The sequence below is a fragment of the Bolinopsis microptera genome, chromosome 13 (assembly GCF_026151205.1).
Source record: "Bolinopsis microptera isolate Bmic1 chromosome 13, MBARI_Bmic_1.0, whole genome shotgun sequence".
Lineage (NCBI taxonomy): Eukaryota > Metazoa > Ctenophora > Tentaculata > Lobata > Bolinopsidae > Bolinopsis > Bolinopsis microptera.
This window is the reverse complement of record NC_087084.1, coordinates 6,931,937-6,940,973: the sequence shown is the minus strand read 5'-3', so window position 1 is coordinate 6,940,973 and position 9,037 is coordinate 6,931,937. Positions and strand designations below refer to the sequence as shown.

The 9,037-nt window shown below is 38.9% G+C and overlaps 3 long non-coding RNA genes across 3 annotated transcripts; all 3 read left to right on the top strand.

The window, feature by feature from the left end:
- Positions 1–1,056: 1,056 nt before the first annotated feature.
- Positions 1,057–1,876, top strand: LOC134825556 (uncharacterized). Its single transcript, XR_010161567.1, has 3 exons — positions 1,057–1,115; positions 1,319–1,528; positions 1,742–1,876. It is a non-coding gene; the product is annotated as an uncharacterized LOC134825556 (long non-coding RNA).
- Positions 1,877–4,647: 2,771 nt separating this feature from the next.
- On the top strand, positions 4,648–6,027 carry LOC134825356 (uncharacterized). The gene is made up of 4 exons (XR_010161544.1): positions 4,648–4,956; positions 5,155–5,364; positions 5,584–5,719; positions 5,944–6,027. It is a non-coding gene; the product is annotated as an uncharacterized LOC134825356 (long non-coding RNA).
- A 1,387-nt stretch (positions 6,028–7,414) lies between these two features.
- Positions 7,415–8,794, top strand: LOC134825354 (uncharacterized). The gene is made up of 4 exons (XR_010161543.1): positions 7,415–7,723; positions 7,922–8,131; positions 8,351–8,486; positions 8,711–8,794. It is a non-coding gene; the product is annotated as an uncharacterized LOC134825354 (long non-coding RNA).
- The last annotated feature ends 243 nt before the right edge of the window (positions 8,795–9,037 follow it).

Below are 9,037 nucleotides of genomic sequence, written 5' to 3'. Positions count from 1 at the left end.
TCAGCACATCGTGATATGGACCTTATTCATTACCACGTTACCATGTAGGCCTAAATTCCACAGAGCCGCACAATCGCAACAGTTTTCTAGATTATGTGCTCTTAAGCTTCCTCTCAGCCCAACCAAATTTCGCCGCACTGTTCTACACATTGCAGTCAGCAACTAGACCACCATGATGTTCGCATACAGAATCTTGCTCCTCTTGCTTCCCTTCCTGGCATCTGTCCTCTCACATAAGCCACACGTTGCTCTGAAGTTTGGAGATGACTTCCGCAGCTACATAATGATAAACCCCGACATGTCACCTCTGGAGGAGGCAGTGTCGGTCTGTAGTTGGGTCAAACAGCTGAGTCCTACTTCACACGCTGGAGCCTGGATGCACTACAGGACTCAGGATGTTGTTGATGAGCTTACTCTCTCTGATAACCTCTACTGGGCTTATCTTTGTCATACGTTGTATGACCCGCCGCGCACGAAGTGCGCGGCTCCCCCTGTATCGTCAGCGTATGACGACACCATAGTGAAACGACCGTGGGGGTCGCAACGTGATACAAGCTTATCTACAAGGAAGCAATACTCCGCACAGCCAGACAGTGACACCAGTACATTCTCTTATTTCTCAGTGGTTTCATGTATGCCTAGCCTGGTCCGTTAGCAGTGGTACAGTAACGCTTTACCACAACGGTAAGCAGATAGGGTCTCGCAGCACCAGTAGAAAGTTGTCTGTCTCTACTGGCTCCCTTCTTATTGGACAAAATCATCGAACCTACAGGATGGAGGCTACCTTTACTGATAACTCGTTCGGTGGAGAATTAACCAAGCTGAACATCCTGAAACGGAAAGTCTCCAACCAAGAGGTAGCAAAAATGTATAAGTCAGGAGTATGTTCCAACTACGAAGACACGCTAGAAAACGACATACACCTCTCTTGGGAGACGCTGCTGTCAGATGACACTGAAAAACATGGGAATATTGTTAAGTTGAACGTAACTTGTCCTGCCCACACACACGAGCCAACCACTGGGATACCCACCACTGTGGCACCTACAGAAGAACCTGAGGGGGGTTGCAACAATCGCTGGGCTTTCCTACGCTTGTCCGACATTTACAATAAGGTGGAGATAAATTAAAGAAAAGCGATAATTAAGTAAATTCGATAAACAACCTGCTTAGGTCAATTTGATCTTGTATGAATGAAATTAAGACAACCAATCATGTTTGTGATGACGATTGCTAAAGTAAATTTTAAATCAACTTATCATGTCCATACTAGATTACTAGGTAGTACAATAATAATAATATTGTCACATCATTTCAGACAATCGAGAAGGAAATGCTTCAAGACTTGAGAGATAGATGGGAGCTTCTTGCCGAGTTTGATGGCCATCAAATAGACGACACCCTAATAGCACATTTGACAAAACATCACTGTAGCAGCGAGATACCAGGAGGAGACAACGAAACTGAGGAATCTGGTGATTGCAATAACCGTTGGGCCATCCTCCGTTTTCCTGACTTTTTCGAGAACGTAAGAACTTGTAGACGTAGACTGAGCTTTTAAAATATACTTTGACAGTTGTAAATGTGTCAGGCTCCTATCAAGGGGTTAAATACACGACGTTTTTAAATCTAAATATGTTTCGATTTTCAGATTTCTTATCTACATTATATAAGACTTTTTTTGAAAACTAGGAGCTAGTCAAGATGAACATAGCTGTAAATTTAAAATAATCAATTCAAGGTAGTAACATCAGAAATGATCGAGGACTTGAGAGGACGCTGGGAGTTACTAGCTGAGTTTACAGGGCATACAATTGATAATGCTCTAATAGCTCACCTGAAAAAACATCACTGCAAAACTGTGGAATAATTGACAGGTATATAATAAGAACGCTGTATAACTTCTTAGGTAAATTTAAAATGACGTGAATCTTGCCTTTTAGTTTTATAGAATGTCTAACAATTTACCCATTTTAGTTTCTTTCAATTTGTGAGAAACCGCTAATCTAACGGACAGTAAACCTATTTGATAACTTGTTACTTTTCAATTTAATTAAAATCAATAGACTAAAAATGAGATTTAACGCCCGTGTCTCTCCTTTCAGATCTACAAGGTGTCACGTGACACCTTAACCGATCTCTGCTGTGTGTGATATCATGGATCAACAATTGAAACACGGAAAAAAACATTACTTGACTTAACCTTAGATAAAACATTGTAAAAATACCATCAACAGTTTGTGATTTGCATGTGAACTCGAAACCACGATTAAAATTCGATTAGATCAATTTGTGGTTTCAATAACTGAATCATATCCAAAACATACTATTAAAGTTACAATTTTAACAGCTGTTTTGAAGTGCTGGTATCGTTTGAGTAAGTGTTTATTCAACAATCAATCGGTAACAATTTGAATTAGTCGAGTTGTTCTCTTTAAATTATCATATTATCGGGTATTTACAATACAATGTCAATAGACAATGGGTTGCTCTAACAGTATGAGTAACCAGAGCCCTAGCCTTTCGCTTGCAGTAGCGCGCGACTGGGCATCCACCGCCACTTCACACGTCATGTTACAATTACATGAAGCTAAATATGACGGGAAGCACGCTTTCGTTAAGTTTTACTACACGGTTTAAAGGATTTTGTACGAATGTCAATAATTAATAATTCAATTAAATGGTTTTCTCCGATATTTTGTTTTTTTGTAAACTTAGTTGTACCCATGAAATGATATGTGCTTTTTCAAAAAGTTTGGCCCAGTATCAAAATAATAGCCTGTAAATATAATTCGCGTACAATTTTCTGGTGATGGTCTCAGAAACTGGCAACACTTCTTCCTCCGATTTAATTAGGGGTCAAAAACCCTACTGAGGGTCTACGCTTACTAAAAGTGATCAGTCAGACTTGAGTAAATTATAACGATATCATTCTTGGTGATCTCATTAAATGAAAGCTTGCCAAAACATTTTACGCGAATTATATTTATAACTAAGCTTTGATGAAAGGAAAATCATGAACTATTCAGGCTATTGTCAGTTATTGACTTCCAGTACCCCAATTTGGTTTCATACCATCATCAATTAACTGACTGATTGGTTTCAGGGCAAAAATTTCATCCAATCTGTCAAATGTGTGTTCAGATATTTTTATATCTAAAAATGGGACAGAGTTTTGAAAATACAACTTTTTGTTTTGTTAAGCTTTCTGCAGTGAGCTTCCTTCGACCGAGATCAAACTTCCAGCACCTCAATCGTGTCATTTGTCATCTATAATTGACTGACTAATTGGTTGCAGGTCAGAAATTCGGTCAAAACTGTAAAATTTCGGCCCTGGAAATTTCATCTTGAAAAACTGAAAATGGGACAAAGTATGGGACAGTATGATTTTCCAATTATTTCGAGATTTTGACTTCCAGTACCCCAATTTGGTTGCAAACCATTGCCAATTAACTGAATAGTTGGTTTCTGGGCAAAAATTTCATCCGATCTGTCAAATGTGTGTTCAGATATTTTCATATCTGAAAATGGGACAGAGTTTTGAAAATACAACTTTTCGTTTTGTTTAGCTTTCTGCTGTGAGCTTCCTTCGACCGAAATCAAACTTCCAGCACCTCAATCGTGTCATTTGTCATCTATAGTTGACTGCCTAATTGGTTGCAGGTCAGAAATTCGGTCAAAACTGTAAAATTTCGGCCCTGGAAATTTCAGCATCAAAAACTGAAAATGGGACAGAGTATTGGACAGTATGATTTTCCAATTTATTTCGAGATTTTGACTTGCAGTACCCCAATTTGGTTTCATACCATCATCAATTATTTGACTAATTGGTTTCTGGGCAAAAATTTCATCCAATCTGTAAGCCGTGAGTTATAATTATGCAGTGGAAGTGGAACATCAAGTTCTGGTCTGGGGAAGTGCTAATTGCATCACCTCAGAAGAGAGAGGGGCAAACTTTCGTCTCTTAGAGGATTTTTGAGGTTAAATCAAGTTTAATGACGGTTCAGACAGCACCTGTTAGAGTGATAATTATATCACTCCAGGTTGTTAACAGGATAGGATTAAATTAATGTCTGGACAAAGTCGGCCGAACCAAATTTCGCTGCACTGTTCTACGCATTGCAGTCAGCAACCAGACCACTATGATGTTCGCATACAGAATCTCGCTCCTCTTGCTTCCCTTCCTGGCATCTGTCCTCTCTCACAAGCCACACGTTGCTCTGAAGTTTGGAGATGACCTCCTTAGCTACATAATGATAAACCGACATGTCACCTCTAGAGGAGGCAGTGTCGGTCTGTAGTTGGGTCAAACAGCTGAGTCCTACTTCACGCTATGGAGTCTGGATGCACTACTATACTCAGGATGTTGTTGATGAGCTTACTCTCTCTGATAACCTCTACTGGGCTTATCTACAAGGAAGCAATACTCCGCACAGCCAGACACCAGTACATTCTCTTATTTCTCAGTGGTTTCATGTATGCCTAGCCTGGTCCGTTAGCAGTGGTACAGTAACGCTTTACTATAACGGTGTGCAGATAGGGTCTCGCAGCACCAGTAGAAGGTTCTCTGTCTCTACTGGATCCCTTGTTATTGGACAGTATCATACTACCTACAGGATGGAGGCTACCTTTTATAGCTCGTTCGGTGGAGAATTAACCAAGCTGAACATCCTGAAACGGAAAGTCTCCGACAAAGAGGTAGCAAAAATGTATAAGTCAGGAGTATGTTCCAACTACGAAGACACGCTAGAAAACGACATCCACCTCTCTTGGGAGACGCTGCTGTCAGATGACACTGAAAAACATGGGAATATTATAACGTTGAACGTAACTTGTCCTGCCCACACACACGAGCCAACCACTGGGATACCCACCACTGTGGGACCTACAAAAGAGTCTGAGGGGGGTTGCAACAATCGCTGGGCTTTCCTACGCTTATCCGACATTTACAATAAGGTGGAGATAAATTAAAGAAAAGCGATGATTAAGTAAATTCGATAAACAACCTGCTTAGGTCAATTTGATCTTGTATGAATGAAATTAAGACAACCAATCATGTTTGTGATGACGATTGCTAAAGTAAATTTTAAATCAACTTATCATGTCCATACTAGATTACTAGGTAGTTACAATAATATTGTCACATCATTTCAGACAATCGAGAAGGAAATGCTTCAAGACTTGAGAAAGAGATGGGAGCTTCTTGCCGAGTTTGATGGCCATCAAATAGACGACACCCTAATAGCACATTTGACAAAACATCACTGTAGCAGCGAAATACTAAGAGGAGACAACGAAACTGAGGAATCTGGTGATTGCAATAACCGTTGGGCCATCCTCCGTTTTCCTGACTTTTTCGAGAACGTAAGAACTTGTAGACGTAGACTGAGGTTTGAAAATATACTTTGACAGTTGTAAATGCGTCAGGTTCCTATCAAGATTCAAGGGGTTATAAACACGACGTTTTTAAATCTAAATATGTTTCAATTTTCAGACATCTTATCTACATTATATAAAACTTTGTTGAAAACTAGGAGCTAGTCAAGATGAACACAGTTTTAAATTTAAAATAATTAATTTAAGGAAGTAACATCAGAAATGATCGAGGACTTGAGAGGACGCTGGGAGTTACTAGCTGAGTTTACAGGGCATACAACTGATAATGCTCTAATAGCTCACCTGAAAAAACATCACTGCAAAACTGTGGAATAATTGACAGGTACGCTGTATAACTATAACTTCTTAGGTTAATTTGCAATTCCGTGAATCTTGCCTTTTAGTTTTATAGAATGTCTAACATTTTACCCATTTAATTTTAAGTTCCTTTCAATTTGTGAGAAACCGCTAATCTAACGGACAGTGAACCTATTTGATAACTTGTTATTTTTTAATTAAAATCAATAGACTAAAACTGAGATTTAACGCCCGTGTCTCTCATTGCAGATCTACAAAACCAAAAAGTCACGTGACACCTTAACTGATCTCTGCTGAGTGCTGTGTGTGATATGATGGATTAACAATTGAAACACGGAAAAAAACATTTCTTAACTTAACCTTCTATTCGATAAAACATTGTAAAAATACCATCAACAGGATGTGATTTGCATGTGAACTCGGAACCACGATTAAAATTCGATTCGACCAATTTTTTTCAATAACTGATCATATCCAAAACATCCTATTAAAGTTAAAATTTTAACAGCTGTTTTCAAGTTCACATAGCCATGTCACATGTGTCTACGCGTACTGCGTGACTGGTTAACTTTAAGAACTGGTATCGTTTGAGTAAGTGATTATTTAACAATCAATCGGTAACAATTAGTCGAGTTTTTCTCTTTAAATTATCATATCATTTACAATAGAATACAATATAACTTACTTCAATCGTGTCAATTTTCATCTATAGTTGATTGACTAATTGGTTGCGGGTCAGAAATTCGGTCAAAACTGTAAAATTTCGGCCGCCTGGAAATTTCAGCTTCAAAAACTGAAAATGGGACAGAGTATTGGACAGTATGATTTTCCAATTTATTTCGAGATTTTGACTTGCAGTACCCCAATTTGGTTTCATACCATCATCAATTATTTGACTAATTGGTTTCTGGGCAAAAATTTCATCCAATCTGTAAGCCGTGAGTTATAATTATGCAGTGGAAGTGGAACATCAAGTTCTGGTCTGGGGAAGTGCTAATTGCATCACCTCAGAAGAGAGAGGGGCAAACTTTCGTCTCTTAGAGGATTTTTGAGGTTAAATCAAGTTTAATGACGGTTCAGACAGCACCTGTTAGAGTGATAATTATATCACTCCAGGTTGTTAACAGGATAGGATTAAATTAATGTCTGGACAAAGTCGGCCGAACCAAATTTCGCTGCACTGTTCTACGCATTGCAGTCAGCAACCAGACCACTATGATGTTCGCATACAGAATCTCGCTCCTCTTGCTTCCCTTCCTGGCATCTGTCCTCTCTCACAAGCCACACGTTGCTCTGAAGTTTGGAGATGACCTCCTTAGCTACATAATGATAAACCGACATGTCACCTCTAGAGGAGGCAGTGTCGGTCTGTAGTTGGGTCAAACAGCTGAGTCCTACTTCACGCTATGGAGTCTGGATGCACTACTATACTCAGGATGTTGTTGATGAGCTTACTCTCTCTGATAACCTCTACTGGGCTTATCTACAAGGAAGCAATACTCCGCACAGCCAGACACCAGTACATTCTCTTATTTCTCAGTGGTTTCATGTATGCCTAGCCTGGTCCGTTAGCAGTGGTACAGTAACGCTTTACTATAACGGTGTGCAGATAGGGTCTCGCAGCACCAGTAGAAGGTTCTCTGTCTCTACTGGATCCCTTGTTATTGGACAGTATCATACTACCTACAGGATGGAGGCTACCTTTTATAGCTCGTTCGGTGGAGAATTAACCAAGCTGAACATCCTGAAACGGAAAGTCTCCGACAAAGAGGTAGCAAAAATGTATAAGTCAGGAGTATGTTCCAACTACGAAGACACGCTAGAAAACGACATCCACCTCTCTTGGGAGACGCTGCTGTCAGATGACACTGAAAAACATGGGAATATTATAACGTTGAACGTAACTTGTCCTGCCCACACACACGAGCCAACCACTGGGATACCCACCACTGTGGGACCTACAAAAGAGTCTGAGGGGGGTTGCAACAATCGCTGGGCTTTCCTACGCTTATCCGACATTTACAATAAGGTGGAGATAAATTAAAGAAAAGCGATGATTAAGTAAATTCGATAAACAACCTGCTTAGGTCAATTTGATCTTGTATGAATGAAATTAAGACAACCAATCATGTTTGTGATGACGATTGCTAAAGTAAATTTTAAATCAACTTATCATGTCCATACTAGATTACTAGGTAGTTACAATAATATTGTCACATCATTTCAGACAATCGAGAAGGAAATGCTTCAAGACTTGAGAAAGAGATGGGAGCTTCTTGCCGAGTTTGATGGCCATCAAATAGACGACACCCTAATAGCACATTTGACAAAACATCACTGTAGCAGCGAAATACTAAGAGGAGACAACGAAACTGAGGAATCTGGTGATTGCAATAACCGTTGGGCCATCCTCCGTTTTCCTGACTTTTTCGAGAACGTAAGAACTTGTAGACGTAGACTGAGGTTTGAAAATATACTTTGACAGTTGTAAATGCGTCAGGTTCCTATCAAGATTCAAGGGGTTATAAACACGACGTTTTTAAATCTAAATATGTTTCAATTTTCAGACATCTTATCTACATTATATAAAACTTTGTTGAAAACTAGGAGCTAGTCAAGATGAACACAGTTTTAAATTTAAAATAATTAATTTAAGGAAGTAACATCAGAAATGATCGAGGACTTGAGAGGACGCTGGGAGTTACTAGCTGAGTTTACAGGGCATACAACTGATAATGCTCTAATAGCTCACCTGAAAAAACATCACTGCAAAACTGTGGAATAATTGACAGGTACGCTGTATAACTATAACTTCTTAGGTTAATTTGCAATTCCGTGAATCTTGCCTTTTAGTTTTATAGAATGTCTAACATTTTACCCATTTAATTTTAAGTTCCTTTCAATTTGTGAGAAACCGCTAATCTAACGGACAGTGAACCTATTTGATAACTTGTTATTTTTTAATTAAAATCAATAGACTAAAACTGAGATTTAACGCCCGTGTCTCTCATTGCAGATCTACAAAACCAAAAAGTCACGTGACACCTTAACTGATCTCTGCTGAGTGCTGTGTGTGATATGATGGATTAACAATTGAAACACGGAAAAAAACATTTCTTAACTTAACCTTCTATTCGATAAAACATTGTAAAAATACCATCAACAGGATGTGATTTGCATGTGAACTCGGAACCACGATTAAAATTCGATTCGACCAATTTTTTTCAATAACTGATCATATCCAAAACATCCTATTAAAGTTAAAATTTTAACAGCTGTTTTCAAGTTCACATAGCCATGTCACATGTGTCTACGCGTACTGCGTGACTGGTTAACTTTAAGA